The 23000-nt window shown below is 35.3% G+C and overlaps 2 long non-coding RNA genes across 3 annotated transcripts in view; both read left to right on the forward strand.

Annotated features, from left to right (window-relative positions):
• LOC309660860 overlaps nucleotides 1-23000 on the forward strand; it is an 850010-nt gene that overhangs the window by 752074 nt on the left and 74936 nt on the right. The window lies entirely within an intron of this gene.
• LOC309660828 overlaps nucleotides 1-23000 on the forward strand; it is a 143960-nt gene that overhangs the window by 87622 nt on the left and 33338 nt on the right. For both annotated transcript variants that reach the window (XR_014263654.1, XR_014263655.1), the window contains exon 3: nucleotides 8686-8840. This is a non-coding gene — a long non-coding RNA (uncharacterized lncRNA). The remainder of the gene's footprint in view (nucleotides 1-8685; nucleotides 8841-23000) is intronic.

Below are 23000 nucleotides of genomic sequence, written 5' to 3' on the forward strand. Positions count from 1 at the left end.
ATTAGTTGCCTGGTCCCATTAGGATATGATGGCAAGACAATAGAATTAAAATTTTATTTTATTAGCAGGTAAATTCTGGTAATGGGATACATTTAGTCTTCTAAACATGGAAGAATAGTTTCATTTACAAGATTGCAGTGAGAGTTAATGAGGAAGTATAATTATCTGATGTGTGTTTATATTCTTTTCCTTTTATTTTCACTTTTAGCTTCTTCGTGTCTTACTCGTCAGGATAGATGCTAGTTTGCCTAACTGTTCTCTTTTATTATAACTCAAATATGCCATAAATAAACATGGTATACAAGAAGGAGAATTGTTTATTTTTCTCTCTGAGCCATTCAGCTTCCTTCTGTGACAGGCAGGAGAGTCAAGCCAAATGAATGTTGGGAGGCACTATGAATTCATCAGACAAAACACACATTAAGGCTGGATATTATAAACTAGAACTGTGTTAACATTTTAGTCATTAAACCTGCTTAATTAAATTCAATTGTATTTTTGCCACATTATAGCAATTGTACACTAACCACATTGCCTATCCTGTGCTAGAAAAGAAAGCTTCATTCCAGTGCAAGTCAACAGTTTAGACTTTCAAACATATCTTTGAGATGAATTAGATCATCTTTCATTACCAAGGAAAGAAATAAGGAAGATCAGTATGTTTATTTGATAGTGCCAGACTAAAGACTGATACAAGATATTGAGAGGCTTTTTACAGATCCCTATTAATTAGTTAATTACCATGTAAATACTGTTCTCTGTCAGTTTTGTATTCTTTTTCTGTAAAGTGAATGATACGTTCAGGAATAGACATGTCAAACTAGTCAAACAAGAAATATAGACTTAATGATTGGGCAATAAAAATTTGAATTTGCAAATTTAAGTAAGCACTTTGCATTTCATTAGGATCTAGGTCAGGTGATTACATGTGTATTTAATACAGCAGACCTTGTGCATTGGAGAAACGCAAAGGTAATTCAGACATGAAATTAAATGCAAAATAGGAACTGAACATACAGATAAACTGCATTTTATGATTTTAGAGGAGGGAAAGAACTATCTTCTTGCTGTAGATCTAAGAAGACATCTTTGAAGGAGTAAGACATTAACTAGAATTTTGAGGATGGTTACAATTTGTGCAGGAAGAGAAAAGGTTAGTTCAGATGGAGGGAACCCCATAACCTGTGACACAGACATAAGAAGGAGAAAAGAGTCTGATTGAATTTGATTGAAGTAAAGACTTCAAGATGGGAAGTACTAAGAAACAAATTTTTAAAAAAGTAGTTGGAGGGAAATCATTAAATGCCAGACAGAGACTAAACTTTTTGTAGAGGATAAGGAACCACTGGAGTTTTTGAATAGTGAACAGAAGGGGTGATCTTGAGCCAGTATCTTTCACTTTGCATGTTGTGTACTTTAACCTCTTTTCAAGTCTGTGCTGATCAATCACAATTTCTCATGATCATGGTCAAAGCAAAACCACAATGTGGGCTTGAATCAGCCTTTCAGCTGTCTTTAGCCTAGGTAATAAATTTAGGACAGGAATATGCTTGAAGGGTAACAGACCCTGGCAGATGTATCCTTAACCAGTATTCCCTGATCTATGCTGGCAAAAGTGAAGTGCTATATATGCAGTCAAACTAAAGGGTTATGTAGCTTATTTGATGGTGATGGAGCATGGCTATGTAGTACAGTGTACTTAAGGCAAATTTTAGTAAGACAATTCTTGAACTTAGTGTGAGGAGCTATTTCTTCAATGGACTATTGGTTGTCTCTTGTTTCCTTAAAGAAAAAAGGAATTATATTATTGCTCTGAATAAGGCGGAAACACAATAATATCAGTATTTATTTGCTTACCATTCAGATTGTTTTTATGTACTGGAAATATGTCAATTGTTTGTCAATATGTCAACAGCAATACAAGCTATGCTGTTTCTCTGACAGGACAGGTCATAAATGAAGCTTACTGGCTATTCACAATGTGCACAGGTTGCTTGCAGTTCCATTTGTGGAAAAATGTATGCTTCCTCTCTGTGACAACTTCACTGATTTATTCATGAAGCGCTTTAGAGTGTGAAAAGTTACAGGCACACCCACCGGGATTTTAGGATCTCCTTTCGTTGTATGTCAGCCATTTCAGTGTAAGATATAACTGGGCATAATGAGCCTTAGCCTGAGGGGGAGCAAACTTACCAAATACAGAGAAAAATAAATTTGGCTGCTCAGGTATTACCATAATGAGATTAATATGATGTAAAATTTCTCTACCTCTTTTAGATGCTTTATTATCAGCTTCTAGCTTGCCTATATATTTCAGAATGGACATAGCTCTAGAGTTAATAAACAAAGTATTTTAATGGAGACATGTTTCATACTTTGATTTCTGGGACATTCCTAAAGAAAATGATGCTGTGATCTTTCAAAAATGAATGAAATTGCATTGATTTTATAACAAGATTCTCAGAATGTACTTAAAAGTAATTTCCCTTTGAGTAGTAGATATTAGAGATAGTTTGTGGAAAATGAGATCTAAAGTCTACTGTCTAAAGGTTCTGTAATCTTCTTTAGACCAAGGTTTTTCAACTCCAGCACTATTGACATTTTGGGTCAGAAAATCCTTTGTTGTTAGGAGGCTGTCCTGTGCATTATAGAACGTTTAGCAGCATCTTCAGCCTCTACCTCCTAGATTCCAGTAGCACCCATAAAGTCGTGAAAACCAAAAGTATTTCCAGCCAGTGCCAAATGACCCATGTTTGAGAAGCAGAGTATATGTCAACGCATTAGTTCTCATGGCTGTGTATATCAAATTAACCCTAAAATTAACAATTTCTATGGGTCAAGAATTTAGATATGGCATAAATGGGTCCTCTCCTTAAGAATCTCTCAAAAGGCCACAATCAAGTTGCTGGCAAGAGAGGGGGGGTATCATCTGAAGGTTCAGCTGGAGAAGGATCTGCTTCTGAGCATTTAGTTTTTGGCAGCATTTAGTTCCTGTAGAATGGTTCCCGGAGAGACAAGGGCCTCAGTTCCCTGCTGGCTGTTGGCTGGAGGCCATTCCATGTGGACCTCTCCCATATGGCAGCTTTCTTCATCAAACTGTGCAAGCTGAGAAGGCAATACTGAGAATCTGCCAGTAATAGAGAAGTCACAATCTTTTGTAATATAATGTAGCATCCCTCAATGTTGCTGTATTCTATTAGTGAGAATCAGTTACTAAAGGAGACAGGATTAATAAGGCTATGAACACTAGGAAGTGGGAAGTATTTGGGGACCATTTTCAAGTCTGCTTACCACAATCAAGTTGGCAAAACCTGACAGCTCACAAACTATGTCAGTATTATTCAGTCTTCTGCTTTCTAGAATCACAACTGCCCCTGCCATCCCTACCACATCCTAAATAGCCAGTAGTGAATACACTGTATAATCAGATATAAAGACAGTCTAAAAACTAACCACCACGTAAAAGAAGTTTCAGACCTATGAGATAACCTATGTGATTTGGAGTGGCAGTAATCCTACAAGGTGATGGAAAATATTGTTTTTTGAAACAGGTTCAAATTCTTACTTTTATCTATAGTAAAATGAGGACAGAATGAATTGGCCAAGTCAAAATTGATGTTTTTATGAAGAATTAGCATTTTAAGTCATCAAGTTCATTCCGCTTTTACCTTAATCTAACAGAGGAAGACAATTAGCCAGAGTGGTTTGACTAACAGAAGCAACAAGGAAGTACAGAATTGTTTCAGTTAGATCTCTTTCGCTGTATTTTCCAACTTCAAATATTTTTGTCCACAACTTATAGTGAGCAGCACATTTCATATCATGTCCCAGAACACACACACATACAGACACACATGCACACACACACAGATATATACACAACCAAAGTAAGCATTTCACCAAATATTATTCACCTCCTAATCTATTCTGATTCTATATTATTCTATTCCATTCCATCCTATCCTATCCTATTCTGTTCTATCCTATCCTATCCTATCTTATTCTATCCTATTTTATTCAATTTCATTTTCAAAAGTGATGTTCCAGATCTACTAAGTCATTACACTGATTGATACTGTCTGTTTGGAAACCACTCACCTACTCCAAGTTGCTGGTCAGATGTTGCTCAAGTTCTCTTAATTAATCATATTTACAAGATCAAAGTCAGTCTAGAAAGACATAATTAGAATTAAATCCCCCGTTACATGTTGCCATCACGACCAGCTTCAGCAACATAGTTTTAAAAGCAGAAATCAGAATGGAAACAACCTAACTGTCCATCAATGAATGAATGGATTAAGAAAGTGTGGTATATATGTGTAATTGACTATTATTTATTATTCAGCCATAAAAAAGGATGACATCTTGCCAAATGTGACAACATGGTTGGACCTTGAGGACATTATGCTAAGTGAAATAAGTCAGACGAGGAAAGACAAATACCATATGTTCTCAGTTATATGTGGAATCATTAAAAAAAAAGCTCATAAATACAGAGTACAGATTGGTGGTTTCCAGAGGTGGGGTATGGGGAGTACGGAAATGGGTGAAGGGAGTCAAAAGGCACAAACTTCTAGTTATAAAATAAATAAGTCATGGGGATGTAATGTACAGCAGGGCAATTATGTTAATAATGATGTATTGTATATTTGAAAGTTTGTAAAAGAGTAGATCTTAAAAGTGCTCACCTCAAGAAAAACTTCTATGTATAGTGATGGATGTTAACTAGACTTATTGTGGCGGTCCTTCCACACTGTATGCAAATATTGAATCATTGTAAATATTGAATATTGTTGTACATCTGAAACAAAAGTAACATGTTAAATATACCTCATTAAAAAATTAGCTGGGAAAAAAGAAATAAAAAATAAAAACAAAAGTCAGAGAAAAGCTTTTTCTTCTATCAAATTATCTTCATTTACTACATATCATACATCTAATATTATTAATAAGACTTCTAGTGTTATGGTACTAAAATGAACTTCTCATCCTTCTCTCCTTTATGCCATTGAACATGCAAATGCATTTTTGTCCATTTAATTTCTGCTTCTTAGTGATTTATATAAATAATTAGAGTGCACTTCCCAGGTATAAAATCTAACATGTTCTTCTCTATTACACCTTACTCATTTCATATAGAATTATCTCAAAATCCAAACTATATCCTGACAACATTGACTTTTTACAGAAGAAACCCAGCAAATACAAAACTATTTTACTTTTATTCAATCAATGTTGGCCCCAAAGACAACAACATAAATAGAAAGAAGGGGACAAGAGTCCATTGGGTCAACCTCACTGACATCTCTGAGAGTCAGCTTTTTAAAAAGACGTTTTCTCCCTCAGAAGATAACTAGAATTATTTCTTTCTCTTTGAATGCCAATACACTGCAGAGAAGTGTATTTCCTTGATGTTTAAATGTTTACTAATCTTCACGCCCAACAGCTTCTACCAATACTACCAAGTGAGTTTTGCAATGACCCATCAACCCCCAGGGTGTTTCAGGTGAACAACAACATCTGTTCACAAGTCTAACAAACCTTAGTAAAAATCATCTGTGGGCATGAGATAAGTGACGCTAACTGGCCCATTAAGGAAATATACCTGAGACCTTGGCCTTATTATCACCTTCAATGCTAACCAGGGATCTATGAAAAGAAAGTAAAGCAGGTCAGCATTTTTTGTCTTGGATCATGTCAAAGTTTAGAATTATTTCTTAATGTTAAAGATTTTTACACAACTGGTTAAATATAAAAGAGAAATTGCATACCTTTGCATCTCTGGAAGGCTGGTGGAAAAGTAAGAAAAAAGACTAAATTATATATTACATAGTTTTAAAACTCTTAGAAAATGTAGGGAACAGATTTGGGCTTTAGATTTCAAATTTTAGGTATTTGTGCATAGTTCCTGGTTTGAAGGCAGCATATTCCAGTATAAATATAACTCTAAAAATAAATCAGTCTATACCAATTTTTTGTTACTGTCTCAACCCTTCTTTTTATCCCCGCACCCCATCTACACTGAAGGTCTGCACACTGTTTCCCAGAGTATTTTTCCAGTTGGCTTCTCGCTGGGTGTGATCAATAGGAGGCACTACTGGGAGATGAGAAACAAGCATAGTCCTCTCTCTGTGTCTTTCTCTCTGTCTCCCGCTCCTTCCTCTTGCTTTCACACTCTCTCACATTCACTCTCACTCTAGCTTTTTTTTTTCTTATTCTGGCATTGCTTCTGGAACATACCAAAGGTAGGGTCCTTTCCTCTGTGCTCCAAGGTCTGGTACTAACACTTCTTCCCTTGTGTTCCCCCCCCTTCAGGTAGGTGATAGCTACTTCTCACAATTTCTAATTTCTGCGTTAATACACATTCCAATTTTTGCTTTTTCTATTTTCAAAAACATGCATAATGAATCTCCTGTGTTAAATTCTTTTCTGTTTGAAATACCTAGTATGGTTGCTGTTTTCCTCATTGTAGACTGCCTGATACAAACGTAAATATTGCCTTTGACCACTAACTAGATAGATAATTCTGGATATGTTATTTAAATATTTTAAGCTTTATCTTTATCTCTGAAAAAAAGACAGACAAAATAATATCCACATTGGAGGACTGTTGTGAAGTTTAATAAGATGGTATATTTAATGTACATGGCACATTGTAGGTATTAAAAAACTATTAGGAAGAAATCTTATAATAGATATTTCTGTAGATATTTCTGTAACAGGTTGATACTATGTATAAAATAGTAATGTTAACTGAATTAATACTTTGTGTGAAGTGACAGTGATAGTTTGGTTGATTAAATACTGGCTTGGAAATTATTACATTCATTTTGAAATTTTACTTGATCATTGCATTTCATCCTGACACCTTATGTTTTAAAAGATCAGGTTTGATGATGCTAAATATATCCTGTATCATATATCCAGGCTTTGATCTTTAGAGATCCAGTACTGGATCAGGACCAAGTTTGGATGTTAGCCAGAGTGAGTGACCAGTCCTGAACAGGTCTTTGTGTATAGTATATGGAATGTATTTATTTTTCAAAGACAAATACATATAATAAATATAAGTATCAAAATACATGCATACCCTGTCTTTCTTTTTTAAGTTTCTTTTGGTAATAACTTTAGAGTTACAGGATATTGCAAAAATAGTACAGAGACATCTCATGTACCCTTCACCCTTTTCCCTAACAGTAACATTTTACATAACTATAGTACAGTATCAAAATCAGGAAATTAAGATTGGTATAATGTATGCATATAGTTTTATGCCATTTTGTCACATGTGTATATTTGTATAACCACCAAAATCAATATATAGAACAGTTTCATCACCAGAAAGAAACCTTACCTTCCTTTAAATCCCTTTACCCTTTTCAGTTTATAATAGCGCTGTCTTAAGTATTTCCTTTACATAGAAAACCACACCAAAAAATGGCATAATTGTTGCTTCAACCAACAAACACAATTTAGAAACCCATCAGGAGAAGGAAAGTGTATGGTATTTGCCCATATTTTTTTTCAGTTTTTCTTTCTTTCTTCATGTTCCAAGATTTGCTGTTTTCATTTTTATTTTTTAAATTGTACCCAGTCTGATTCAAGAACTCCTTTTAGCCATTCTTTTAGGGCAGATGTGCTGGTGACAAATTCTCATAGTTTTGGTGCTCTTGGGAATATTTTGATTTCCCCATCATTCCTGAAGGATATTTAATTGAATATAAAAGTCTAGAGCATTCTAATTGTTTTTTCTACTATATGTAATGTGTTATTTCTCTTGTGCTTCTTTGAAGATTTTTTCTGTCTTTAGTTTTCAGAAATTTAATAATGAGTTGTTTTGACATGACTTCTTTTAGGTTTATATATAATTTTTCAGCCATACTCTTTTTCTACTCTCTTTCTGGGAAACCAATAACATGAATGTCAGATCTTTTCTTACAGTCCTACGTAATCTCAGAGGTTGTTTATTTTGTTCTTCAGCCCATTCTTTCTCTCTTGTTCATACTAAGAAATTTGTATTGATCTATCTTCGAGTTCACTGATTCTTCCTCTGCCCTTTACATTATGTTATTGAGCGCATTCCCTGAGGGTTTCTTTTTTTCATCTTATTTCTTGTTCTAAAGTTTCCATTTGTTTACTACTTTTTATTTTTTAATGTGTTTACAACAAGCTCATAATTTTTCTTTGAAGCGTTTTTCTGATGGCTGCTTTAAAATCTTTGTCAGATAACTCCAGCATTTGTGTTATCTCAGTGTGAGCATCTGTGATGGCCTTTTTTCATTCAAGCTGATATTATCATGGTTCTTAGTGTGACAAGTGAGTTTTGATTGTGTCCTGGACATTTTGGGTATTATATTGTTAGACTCTGTGTCTTATTTAAATCTTCTGTTTAATCAGGCCTCCTCTGACACTGTGTCAGAAGGGAAGGGGGTGCGCAGCCTGGCGTGGGAGTGGAAAACTAGGTTCCCCATGAGGCGTGCACTGCACCATGAGGGTAGGGGGCCCAGGACCACCAGGGTCCCATTCAACATGGCTTTCGGTGTACCGAAGTCAGTTCCAAATGCAGAGTTGTCCCCTGACTTAGAGGCTTTCCACACGGCACAAGGATAACCGCTGGGCCGGCACCATTGTTTTGTACCTCCATGGATTCCCCGCTGAGACTTCGCCCCCTTTTCTCTTCCACAGGCCCACTCTCAAGAGGATCACAAAGAAGGAGGCTTGTTCTGAAGCTGAGTCAGAAGGATGTCCTGCAAACACTCTTTCAACAGAACCGCTACCCTGGGATAACAACTAGAAAATGACTGGCCCGAGAACTTGGCATTCCAGAAAGCAGAATTCAGGTATGCCCAAGTCTCTTGATACATTCTCTCTTTCGGGGTCCACATCCAGAGGCAATCTGCCCTGGATATATATATATATATATATATATACATATATATATATACACATACATATATATATATATATATATATATATATATACACACACACACACACACACACACACACATACTGAGTCGTTCCTTGGCCCCCAAGATCCCTAGTTGTTCTGTTGTTCTGCCTTCTTCTCTCCACCTTCCAGAGTTTTCTTATGCTTTTTATATGTATAATCTCCAAAGTTTTTAACTGTACTTATCAGGAGCAATAAGGAGAAGTGAATTTACTCTATTTTGGTCCAGAATCAGAAGTCCCTAGGCTGGTTGATTTTAAAAGTATAATGCATTTTTAATAAATACTGTGTATGGAAAATTTTAAAGGTGTCGTTTCAATATAAAACAGTAGTTAGTGGTTAGAATTTCAATAATTTAAGTTGTTTAACTGTGATACAAGTAAATAATAAAATTTAAGCATCTCAGCACCCGAGGCTTCCAACCTCTGCTCCAGGGTAATGGCCTTACTTCTTCTGTCACCATCAGCAATACCAAAGCCCAGGGTTTCTGGCACCTTCTTACCATTTTGTCACCTTTATCAGCCATTATTATGATGAAATAGCATCTGGGAGCTTTCTTCTCAAGTTCTTAAAGTACAGAGTTAGTTCTAGAATACCTGTACATTATAGCTGATAGTAAAAGCATAATGTGAATGTTGTTCAATCAAATGAGTTACAAAAAAATGTGCATTGGAAAACCCACTATGTAGGAGGTAAGACTACTAACAATAAGCATACATGCATATTTGTAACTCACATTATTCTTGCACATATACATGCCAACTGACCCACATATTTTAAAGGATTCTGTTCTGATTAATATATCTTTGCTGCATAGATTTTATTATTGGTCCTTATTCTCATGATTCAAAGACAACTGACAGTTCATAGTCAAGCAAAAATTGTATAACATACAATATATAAGACAAAGTTTACTCTTTTATTTATATTCACTTATTCAGTAAATATTTATTAAGCAGCAAATAAATGTGAGACACTGGGGATATAATGTTAATAAAGCACTTTATCTGCCCTCCAAGCTTCAGGAGTTTGAACTTCATTTGGAGAGACAAAGAAAATATTTATGAAAGTGTGTCAAAGGATATATCCAGGAAAATAAGTTACATAAATTGCAGTCCCAACAATCTATAACCTGAGTTTGACATTTCCTCAAGCCTTTTCCTAGAATCATTTATTCCTTTATTTCCTCTGGCTTATTCTGTCTTTCAAACTTCTATTCACATGCCTAATGTCAAGAATAAAGGTAAGTTTTCAGAGAAAATAAACTCTCAGAGAAGTAATTGGTTAAGAACTTTTGCCCACAGAACTCTGATTGTTGGGATTCATACTTCAAAAATAACCATTTAAAACTACCTTTGAAAAAGATTCAGAGTTTTTATTAAATAGTTCACTTCCAAGACTAATTGAAGATGTCAGGCTTATTTCATAATTTATTAGTAAATTCAGTGCTATAATGCCCTGATAATCTTTGACCCATCTTAGATGGAACCCGAAGTCATGGTAGATAACGGCCTTGGGAAAGTATCAGAGGTCCATTTTCATGTAAGAGCACATAGTCGCTGGTCATTCTTGCTGCCAGCACTGTGATCCAGTAGGGGAAAAGGGGGTTTTGAAATCAGAAACTGGTCCAGAAACACCAGCTATATCACTTCACAGTTGTGTGATTTGAGGCAAAGTATTTAATCACCCTAAGCCTTTTCTCTGATCTCCCCAAATAGGGTTATGGTACAATAACATTAAATGCAATAGAATATATAAAATTGCATGTTTCCCTCCCACTGCTACTGTTGCCATCCTGGTCTCTTCCAGTATCCAAGTAGTAACAGCAGAGAGAGGACATTCTCAGGAAAGGTTGGGGATAATAGCTAGAGGACAAGAAGTTCTCTCACCTCAGGTCACAAATGGTGATGAAGGTAGTAGAGAAAGGAAGAACAGTAGTTTAGTGACTACTGGAGTCCCATGATCTAGTATATGTGAATAAGCAGGGGCTGGCATGGGGTTTGAGCCTGGCAATAAACCAGACCCAGCTTCCTGGTAATGTTGTGAACATGGAGTCTAATGAGGGAATTAACAGTATAACCTTAAAAAAAAGACGTTTACAACTTCATTAGGTAAACCTGGACCACAGTTGGGCTCAGGAATACTGCTATCCTAGCTTTACTCTAAAGCTCATTTAAATCATAATCTCTGTCTCTAGCTACTTTAAAATGGGCTGCGGAATATATTCACTATTTACCATTTTCTTTTCCCACTGCAAGACAAGGTATGTGAAATGGATAAAACTTAAACATTTGTGAAGCCTTTATTTTACAATATCAATTGGTGCTTTAAAATAACCATTGTTATTTTCTAATGTAAATTCACTTTAATTTATTCCAATTAGAACAAATATCTGCTTAAGTGCCCATGATGAGATTATTTTTAGTACTATATTCTTACAAACATTTACTTTAGTGTTAAAATTTACTTCACAAAGGTATTCTAGACACAATTGATATAAAATTTGTTAAAAACTTTCAATAAGTTGAAGAAATTCATAACACAGTAGATACATGGCGATAGAAAAGAAGAAAATTTTCACCAAATCTTTTTTACAGTGTCTCAATTTTGGTAGTCAGTAGGACAAGGGTGAGTCAAAAATAGCTTTTTAAATATCCTAAGGTGCAGCATAGTTTTATAATACTTGATTTCTTTGGATTTGTACATCCAGTACAAACACAAAGGTCAGAGAAGATGTTACAAATCCTAACATCTTTAAATGATAAGACACGAGCCAGTGGATTAGAGAGTGCTGATGTCATCATGCTGTGATCAAATGTCTCAAGACTGGTTTAAATTACCGATCATATTCTGTTCAAAAGGATTAGGCAGATTTAAGTGAAATTGATGAGACAAATTCAGCATTACTTTAAAAATCACTCCTATGCATAGCTCCTAACCACCTTCAAGCTGTTCTTTGTCTGCTTTGTTGCTGTGGGATATTCTTTACACCATAAAGTCCTTTCCACTTTTCCCAAGGCTCACGTTTCACCTGACGCTTTTCAGTTTCACTGTATTGCTTGAGAATGCTAAATTTGGCATGTTAAACTTACTCCATATTTATATACTTACACAAAAAAAGTTATGAAAATGATTCACTTCATAATCTTGACATTTTCAACTAAACTTGGGCAGCTAAGGATGGACAATACTGCAGTGTTGAAGAGCAATTAGCAGTTAGGATTGTTTTAACTAGAAGAAAATAACAGATACTCTATTTCTCTAAAATGGTTCCCCTATTAAGGGGAGGGGGAGAAACAAAATAAAACCTGACATTGGCTAGTAAAAGTCACTAGAAGAAACATAATACAACTGCAAATAGAAAAGATACTGTCAGAAAGAAAATAAGGTGACTAAGAGCCTTGCAACCGTAGTTAGCAATAAAGAACTACAGCATTTTGAACAGTAAATCAAATTTACTATAATATTGTAATGTAGATTTTTCTCTCAAATATACCCTAGCTCCTTTAATACCTCTAATTGGTCATTGCGGATAACCAAGCCAACATTTGAGGCATTGATGGAAAAGGCATTTTTAAAATTATTTATATTATACATATCAAATATTACCACATAATTTAGAAACTGTGTACTTCCTTGAACTTAATGAAGCTCATTAATTCTTTGCAACACAGTAAGTAGTTACTAACTAATACAACAGTAAAAGTTCCATTTCCAAGCCACTAGCTGAGCTATTGTAGTAGAGAGTATATTTCATGAATTAATTCAAAGCAATCTCTTTAGGCTCTCACTAAGTAGGTACAGTAAAAAGTGCTGCTGCCCTGTGAGTCAGTTAGTCTTACTCTAGTTAAATATACACCCAGAGGAAAAAAAAAAACACATGCAGCATCTCAAAATCTGGGCTTAAAATCAGTTTACATTGAAAACCAAAATGTCTCCTTTATAAATATTTATAGGAAAGGATTTCAGATTATATGTTCAGCATTGAATGGTGCATATTATTCTTATTAATGTTTCATAAACATTTGTACATAAAACAATATGCTTTACTTTGCTCCTAAGTATTAAGTAGAATTATTGCAACATCTGCTTCCAATGGTTGAGTGCACAAGCTATTCATGCCTTGTCGTAAATTCCATGATGCATTAAGATGTCATTAAATGTACCTTCTGTGGTTGTCTCCTAATTTACATACCTTGTAAATCATCAGGTAAAAATCAAGTGAATTGGGGAATAGTCTCCTATGCTCTTCCCTTCTGCCACAAACTAAGTGCAATTCATATTCTTCTCCATTCCAGGCTCCAGCCACTTCACATGCCTCATCTCTGAGACTATGTCTCAGAACATTTGAAAACGTAGTTAATGGACACAATTATTAATGGTTTTTAAATGATGCCTGTAATAGTATAGAAAAAAAACTTGGGAAATAGGCTAGGAGATTATAAATGAGGTTAGGCATACCAGTTAAATTTAGCATCTCTGTTATAAAGAGAGGCTGCCTTTCCAGGGAACCAGCAAGTAGAGAGAAATTTGGAGGATGACTGGGGGATTTACAGTGTCTCTTTTTCCCCAGTCCTGTTCTTAATGCCCTCACCGTATGGTTCTTAGAACAATGGAATCTCAGCATTAGAAGGGGCTTACAGTTCACCTGGTACAATTCCCACCTACTGTGGGATTCCCCCAGATTTGTGTCTGTCTCTTGTCTGAATACTTACAGTGATGGGGAACCCACAATTTTGTAAGAAACTCCATTCAATTTGTCATTTGGATTGACTTGCTTTTCAGTTCTAGAAGGAAAAACCTCATTTAACTTTCAACCCCTTGTCTCCTCCTGTTTCACAACTGTAACAATGACAATTTTTCTTCAGTTTCTATGGCCAGACTGGAGTCTTCTCATGTTGAGTGCTACTGCTTTGTTAAGGGACCATGTCACTACCATATTATTCCTCTGATTTTTGTTACCCAAGGCATTTAGTTCAGAAACTTATATTAAAATCAACAGTTTCAGGCTACCTGGTTAAATCACAATTGTAAGCATGCTGGAAAATTGAACTTCTGGAAAGAGCACCTTTGTTTTTACTAAACTGGACCTAGAACATTAATAAAATTTTATTGAAGAGAAGATAAGGTATCCTAGGAGTTTTAGTGTTCTATTTTTTGCTGAAGTTTGGATGAGATTAATATCTCACAGAAATCTAACAAAGTTTTTTGAGAGCAGTGTCACTGAAAACAGATAAATATATGGGGATTTTATATCTAACACTCAGAAAAGAGGAGAATGATGGACGTATCAGTCAGGGTTCTCCAGAGAAACAGAACCAATAGGATATATCTGGATATATGTAAAAGGAGATGTATCATAGGAATGGCTCCTAGTTATGGAGGCTGAGAGATTCAACTATCTGCTGTCTGTGAGCTGGAGAACCAGGGAAGCCAGTGGTATAATTCAGCTGAAATCTGAAGGCCTGAGAAATACAGATGGGGGGTGTTGGGGGAAAAGACGCTGATAGGAGTTCCAGAGTCTGAAGGTCTGAGAGAGAGGGCAGGAGAAGATGTCAGCTCAAGAAGAGAGAGAGAGAGAGAGAGAGAATTTACGCTTCCTCCACCTTTTTGTTGCATTTGAGCCCTCAAGGGATTGGACTTTGGTGAGGGTGGATCTTCTTTACTCAGTGTACTCATTTGAATGCGAATCTCCTCCAGAAACATCTTCACAGACACACCCAGAAATAATTCGTATCAGCTATCTGGGCATCCCTTAGCCCAGTCAAGTTGACACCTAAAATTAACCATCACAATGGGGAATGAGAAGGGAAGCATGAAACCATCACTGAGCAATACATGAATACAAGATGAACCAGAATTTTGCCAGATTAAATCAATTTGTTTCATTTTGAATTTGTTTCTTCCAAACAAAAGTTGTCTAACAAATAAAATATCCTTTTATTTCAGGGTCACATTTTTCCCTTACGTTATGTGATTTTACAGGCTGTACCAATTCCAACCACTAACACCATAGAGGTCAGTTGTCATAGACTTATACTAAAAGATGAACCTCTGAAGTTTTGGCCTTAGAGAGGAAGACATGGTTACCAAGTGATGGGCAATTTTTAAAACATTGTGACATATAGAAGAGACGTCAGCTTCTTGTTTTTCCTTGTTGTTTTTGCTTAATATACATACATCAGTCTTTGCAACAGTGAGTCCTTGAACTGCTATTGTAAGGGGCATTGTGAGAAATGGGAATTCTCTGTAATATCTAAACCTGTTAAAGCACCAAGAGTTTCTTTTTGCTTTTGTCCCCCAGGGAAACACTACAGTGTCCTGAGGAATCAAGAGCAGGGAGGAAGATGAATACAGGAGTGGAGAGGTCAGCAATATGAGAGAAGAGAAAGTTGTTCCCTTTAAAAAATGTATCAAAATATTATACAGTGCTCTAATATATCATTTTGCAACATGTTTCCCTTTTGAGGCACTGGAGGCAATGCCAAGAAGCAGGTGTCAGGAGAAAAGCACAGGCAGCAGAAACAAATCCAAGTATATGAGCTTCTTTGACATTTTTCTCCTCTTGCATCTGTGAGGTTTCAATGGGCACACTGAGTCTGGGAAACTAATTTTAAATGTCACTCTCATCAGGACACAGTCATATTTTCTACCAAGTATAAAGGCAGATCCATTCTCAATAATAACACATATACAAGATTAAACCTATGTTAAATCAGCTTTTCAGATGGAATTAAGATCTTGTTAATGTCAAGGAAAACAAGCGTACACTTACCACATGTTATGATTTAGAAACTAAAATCCCCCTGTCTCTTAATCAGTGATAATTATTTGGAAGTCTCCAAAATGAGGTTTACACATACAGTACAAGGCTGGAAAGCTAACACGAAAAAAGCTCACATAAAGAAAAATGTTCTTATTTTGAAGTCATATAAATTTATGCATGGATGATTTCACAGGACAAATAACAAAAGTACTTGCAGATTATACCAGGCCTTTGATTCAACCCCAGATTTACATAAGTTTAAAGATAGAAGATATCTTTGAAATCACTCATCTTCTCCCTTGTCATCAGAAAAGAAAATTGAGGCTTCCTTACTTAGTCTTACCGACACTTGGCAACGGGACACTTGGTAAAAAGAAAAAAAAGGGGGGGACTAAAGGTCCCAGCTCCCAAATTCCACTCAGTGTTTTTCCCTTTACACAAGGTATTGAAAAGTGCAGCAGCTTTGCATTTTTTGTTTCTATAACTTTAACCATGTGGAATCTTGGGCACCAGAAATTATAATATTTCAACATAATAATGATATATATCATGTTTTTCTTCCATGTGCTATACACTCTACTAGGTAATTTGTATCCATTTATTCCGAATTATTCAGGAAAAGTTTGATTGAATACAACTTAAACCCTTCACCCAAGCTTAAAGAATGACTCATGAATCTAAAATTTTGAAGGCAATTTTACAGAGGCTAACTTTAGGAAATATAGTAGTTAGAACATTCCAAGCTTGCGGTTCCATTTCTGCCTTCTCTATTTCTGTTTCTCTTTTCATACAAAATCTGTTTTATCCCATGCTGCCCATTTTTCTCTGCAAAATTCTTGACTTCTGCTTTCCATGAATTTGACAGGCCAGGAAACTTCGAACAGCAGTAGATCCATCAATCCACTGATAGCTTCAAAGACCAAAAACCAAATTCCTGAAGCTCTCTGTCTCTCTCTCTCTTTTTCTCTCTCTCTCTCTCTTTTTCTAAATTGATAAGTAAGAGAACCTGATTGTATTCTCTTTCATAAACTACAATGAAGTTTTTATTAAATCCTACACAGTTCAATTGATACTTATCTTCTAAATACACGCATGCACATGCACACACATACACACACACACACACATTGTCTGCCTAACAAAATAGTCAGTTCCTTAAGGTCAAGTACCATGTTTTATGCTCCTTTAATATCTTCTGGAATCCTGGGCACACTATTGATGATGAATAAATAATATTCTCATTGGTTGAACTGTCTGTGGTTGCTTTGAATTTTCATGCAATCTAAGACTGTGTCCCGAATCACTCCCTCAATGATTAATCATGGTTAATTTTCTTCAGTTTATGAAGTAATCCAAAAGTATGTGACAAATGCCATTCTCTTTGCAGTTTAACATATTCAGATGGGAAATGATTTGAAAAGGAGTTTGAAATGATGTTAAGTATCGTTCCCTTTGTTTCTAGACAGTGTTGTACAATGAAAAAACAGACAAACCAAAGACAGTAGTCAGATTTACTTCTCCCTCTAACAGTAACCATGGGGAAATTACTGGAACTCTCTGCTCTCAATTTCCTCATCTAGCACCCAAGTTGTAAAATGATAGAAGGAGATGGAAGGAGGTGAAGCAGACAAGAAGCTTCCAATCATGTTCTGTCAATTCCAAGGACCACGTGGAACTCAGAGCTTTCTGGGAGAACCGTAAGGTCTGCCTGGGGGGATGTGGAGGAGATTGAGTAGGGTGGGGCTTTTTATTCTCTTCAAATTTTAACCAGAGGAGCTCCATTTTTATTGGCTGTTGTCAGGTTTAGATACTGGAGTTCTGTGATTTGATTTCCTTTGACAAATAAGCTGCCATTTTTTAAAAAAACCATACAATTAATGAGATTTCAACTCTTAAGTTGTATGATATTACTGACAGTTATTTATGGTCTCTCAGGAGTTAAAAGAATGGCCTGCTTCTCTTTATCTCTCACATTTTCCAGCTTCTGCATAGAGTCATAACAGCCCTCTTGGCACCCAGGAGAAAGCACCCATCTTAGAGCCCTTGCAGTACAGAAAAGGCTCAATGTTCACCCTGGTGAATGACTCACAATTTCCTGGTATCTCTGTCATCAAATGCAACTCACATCAGATTTGACCTATTCCAGCGTTATTTCTTTTATGGGCTAAACACCCAGAAGCTGGGGAAAGAATAAAGGGGAAGGCTCAAATATATATTTAAGGTCAAAATTACAAGTTTGAGAATTACTGATTAAAGGGGACCAATGTGACTTTGTAGGTTTTTTAAAATCTGTTTTATTTATGTAGATTTTCTTTCTCTTGTCTGAAGGAAAGATGAAGAGGGGCGAGATTGAGTATAGTAGTGGAAATTAGTAAATTATTAGCATTTTATCTTTAACTGAGCATCAACGTAGTATTTTTGCTTTGCCAAATATTGAATTAGACAAAGTTATTCTCCAATGACCTCACTTTTTTTGTTAGAATATTTTCTATTACTATCCAAGTCTAATCAATTCTCATGCCAAAAGCGACAGAGAATCCATTAGGGACATTAGCATCTGTTGGACACCGTTTTGAGAAGTACAATGGGTGGTTTTCCAATGCTAAGTCTGTGTTTCTATGTAATAATCCAGGGTCATATGTGTTACAGTCGGCAGTCTCTCCTTCCCATATTTTTCTTGGCAGAAATATTTAAGAACCTGTTCATAAATACTCTAGAAACCTACCCCTGACCCAGTTGCTTTTAATTTGAACCCTGGTGGATATTTTACTTGAGTAAAAATAGTTATTAGATCACAAATTTTTAAATATATATTTCTATGTGGATACATCTATTAGATCACACCCAAAATGATTCTATTACTCTCACACCCTCCCCCAAAGATTTTCTGCATTGTAGTCTCATGCAAAATAAATCAAATCATTTTGCCACTGCTACAGACATGGAAATTGCATCCAACAACATGTTATGTCACTGAGTGTCTCTGTCAGTTAGGAGTTGTGTTTGGTTACTCATAACTAACGCCAGACTCCAGAAGCTAAAATGAACTACCGTTTATCTTCTCACAAAAGAATAAGTACATCAGTAGGCATGCCCAAATTGATGAGGTGACTGCATAGTATCATTAAACAACTCAGGCTTCTGTTTTTCTGCTCACATCCTTCTGTCCCTATCCACAAAGGAAGAAAATGATACCAGAACTCCAAATTCCATGTATCAATACATGTTTCAGCAGGAAGAAGAACAAGGGGAAGGAAAGGGCAAAGGGTTCCTCCCAGCTAATTAAGTTCCATTTAAAAAACCTTTTCAGGAGCCCCACCAATAGCTTGCATCTATATCTCATCAGCCATAACTTAACACAAGTGGCTTCAATGAGCAGAGAAGGAGGCTGTAAATATAATCTTTTAGCTGAGCCACAGAGCCACTTGAATAAAATGGGGGATGGTGTTGGGGAGGTATCTCTTCCTGAGAAAGAAACAGAGGAAGGAGAGAAAGGATATTGAGTAGTAACTTGCAGTTTCTGGCATAGTGGCCTACAATTGACCAGGTATTCTATTTCATTATTTCTCAATGGCTTCCTATTTTGATTGTGTATAGCCTCTGAATATTATTTCCTAACTATGCATGTTCATGGACAGCATGGTTCTCTAGAATGTCAAATATAGGCTCAGTGATGTGTAGTTTTAAAAAAAAACAAACAGCAAAAAAAGATTGAGTCAAATTTATTTTTCAACTTTATATTCAAAGAATTTAAAAGAGGAATTCTGTAAACTTTGAAAACTTCTTTGTTTTCAAGTTGATAAAGGCAGAAAGCTAAAACCTTTTTGAGGAAATTCTAATGATTCAGATTCTGAAGCGATTGATAGCATAACATTAAAAATCTGAAAATAATATTATGAATCATGGAGAAAATCATTACTTTCCAGTTCAGTGATTTTTATAAATAAATGTGACATCTCTTCTGGTATTTTATCCTTATATGATTCTTCGTTAAATAAGGAAGAGTGACGTTATAGTTGATTTTATATTTATTTCAATTCAATTAATGTAACAGATATAGAACAAATGTTGACTCCTCAAATGAAAAACCATAAAATAATAACTTCCTTGGTGAAACCCAAAGTCATCGAAAAACTAAAGTGTTATCTGTAGATTAATCTAAAATAACCAGGTAATTGATTACCTGAATTGACCATTCAGGTAAGTGGTCAATTCTATGCAGTGATTAGAGTATGATGTTAGTGAATTAACCACTAATATAAGAACACTGAGCTACTAGCAAATGTTTTGTTGTTGTTTTTGAGTTTAGCAACTACTCCCTTTGCATATATTGTATAACTGAAACGTTTGTTTAATAAGTACTAGGCTACTCAGTTTATTGCATTATAGCAGCTTTTTATTTTTTTCTTTATTTATTTTTAACCATTTTGACATAGATCATGATCTCAAAGCATTTTACACCTTAAAAAGCTGGTATATCTCAAAAAATTATTTAAAATATTTTCACCCTGGCACAATTTCCACAACACAGCTTGACATGACATGCAATACCAAAGCTATATGCATACTTACATTTAATAAAATAGATTATACTTTTAAATTTAGGGGAAAAAAACTTAAATGAAATATACAACACTGTTCTTTTTAAGCTGTCATTTTCAACCCTTATCAGTCCCATGAGAGAAAAGTGTGTTTTTATCCATTATTAATGAAAGAAAACTTATTCCCTTTCTAATATTTCATAACCCTAACATCACTAAAGGAAAAGTCAATTTCACTCACTTACACTTTTTAAAGACTTATTTCACTATTAATTTTGAGCTATCACAAAGTCCTAAATCATGAAGATTGTACCAACTTAGACTAAGATGATATCACTTGGGATTCAAGTCCCACCTATCTTCAGGATAAACTAGACAGAGACCATCATGAAAATTTAGAATTTAAAGGAGGTCAGTAAGCCCAATTTACACCCAATAAAAAATTACCTCTGTATCACTTTTGACAGATCATCGTCTAGTTTTGCATAAACTTCAGAACCTAAGAATGTTTTTTCTTTATGTGCTTTTAGAAAGCTGTTATGTCTTAAAAACAATGTCTTTAGTTTGAATTGAACACTCCCCATGTATTTCTACCCACCACCTTAACTTCATCCTGTAGAATGACACAGAATCCGTCTAATTCTTCCATATGATCAGTCTTCACACATAGAAACGGGTAAACCTACTTTTCCAATTTCTATTCCTTTCAAGCTAAATATCGCAGCTCCTTCTGCTTTCCCTCATGTGACAGAGCTCTTAGACCATTAACCAGCTCTTTCCAATTTTTTTTCTGGCCTTACACTAGGTGTTTTTTGGTTTTGTTTTGTATTATTTTGCCATGTTCCTATTAAAGTGTCCCCCCTATAACAAACATAGAAATCAAGATATGGCCAAGAACTTTTACCTGTCTTGCTTGATACTGTACTTCTACCAAAACAGGCTAGAGTAGTTTATCTCTGTTTGCAGCCATAGCTCACTACTGCCTAAGTATGAGTTATAGTCAATTAAAATACTGGATCATTCTTATTTAAAATTCAATTAAGACAGTTCTCACAAAAACATACCAAGAAACATTTTAAGCAGCCTTGATGAAATACAGTTGTCTGTGGTCCTCACTATGCCAGTTAAATAATTTTGTCAAAGCCTGAGAAAAATCAGGCAAAATAAAAGGATCTTTTTTATTCTTAGTAAATAGAGACAGGGTCATAACTACCAATACTTTCTTTCCTAAACCTGACCTGATTTTGTTTAATTTTGTTGAGGTTGTTACCAAGATCACTTGTCTATATTTTTAGAGATCTAGCTTCCCCACAAAATAGAAAGAAATGAAGAGAAATGAAGGAAAGAGAGAGAAAGAAAAGAAAGAATGAAAGAGGCTAGGGGAAGAAGAAAAAGAGAGGGAGGGAGGGAGGGAGAGAGGGAGAAAAAGAAAGAAAAAGAGAAAAACTGTAGACAACTTTCTTCTACTGTTTTTGAAATGATCCATAATTCTTCAGTTATCACCAATAGTAGGTCTGGAATTAAAACTTCAAATTGCTTCTTGTTTCTTGAGTATAACTTATCTGGACAAGAAATTTAAACTTAAAATAGGCCCTTCATATCCACAGAATCAACTTCAAATTTCTGTATGCAGAATCCACAGGTACTGAACCAGTTGACATTGAGGAAGTCGAATGGAAAACCAAGGGCTGACCATACTAAGAAACTTGAGCATCTGAAGATTTTGTTATTTGTGGGAGTCCTGGAACCAATCCCCCGAGGATATGGAGGGATGACTGTATTTAATTAAGCAGTTAATATTTAATAACTCACTTATGATATTCAAATATTTTCTCAACCAAGTTTAGTTTATCCTTTGACTTTGAAGATCATTTGTTTGGAAAGGCTGGGAGAAGTGATTCTTCTTTTGGCCTCTCACCAGTTCATCCTGTATTACTTAAAGTACTTCACATTTTCCCTACTTCAAAGTTTAGCATGCATGAATATCACCTAGTAAGCTGTTAAAAAAAATATCAGCTTGGACTTCAGCTCCAGATAATTACTCAGCCAGACTTGAGTGTGGTTCTAGAATCCACATTTTTATGAAACAGTCTACATCATTTTAATGAAAACAGTAAGTTGACTGTAATTTGAAAAATATTGCCATATTTCTTCATCTTTGGAATTATTTAAAATTGTGTTATAAGAATTTACTTTTTAATATCACATCACATTTCTCCTGAGCCATCTCCTTTAAGAATATCCAGCCTATTCTTTCTTGAAGTTTTTGAGATCAGTTGTCCTAAAATCTAAATTGTTTATCTGACTATACATTCATTTCTATGTCTATTATAAATTCCAAGATGATGTGATCACTTTGCTTATTTGCCTAGTATTACAGTTATTTCATTCTGTATTACATAATTAATTGCTTATAGGCCTGTTTCTTTTAGTAAAAAATGTGTTATTATAAAAAATAACTCAGCAGTTAACAAAATTAAAACAGGTATTGTTTATAAAGTATTTTGTAAAGCATATATTTGTATTCAGTCTTAGGTCATAGTCAAATTATAACAGGTCTTAGTCTGTTAGGCTGCTATAACAAAATACCATAGTCTTGGCAGCCTTTAAAAAAACAGAAATTTATTTCTCACAAATCTGGAGGTTGGGAAGTTCAAGATCAAGCCTCCAGCAGATTCAGTGTCTAGTGAGGGCCTGCTTCCTGGTTCTTAGACAGACATCTTCTTGCTGTGTCTTCGCTTGG

This window comes from Balaenoptera physalus (assembly GCF_965194825.1).
Source record: "Balaenoptera physalus genome assembly, chromosome: 5".
Classification (NCBI taxonomy): Eukaryota; Metazoa; Chordata; class Mammalia; order Artiodactyla; family Balaenopteridae; genus Balaenoptera; species Balaenoptera physalus.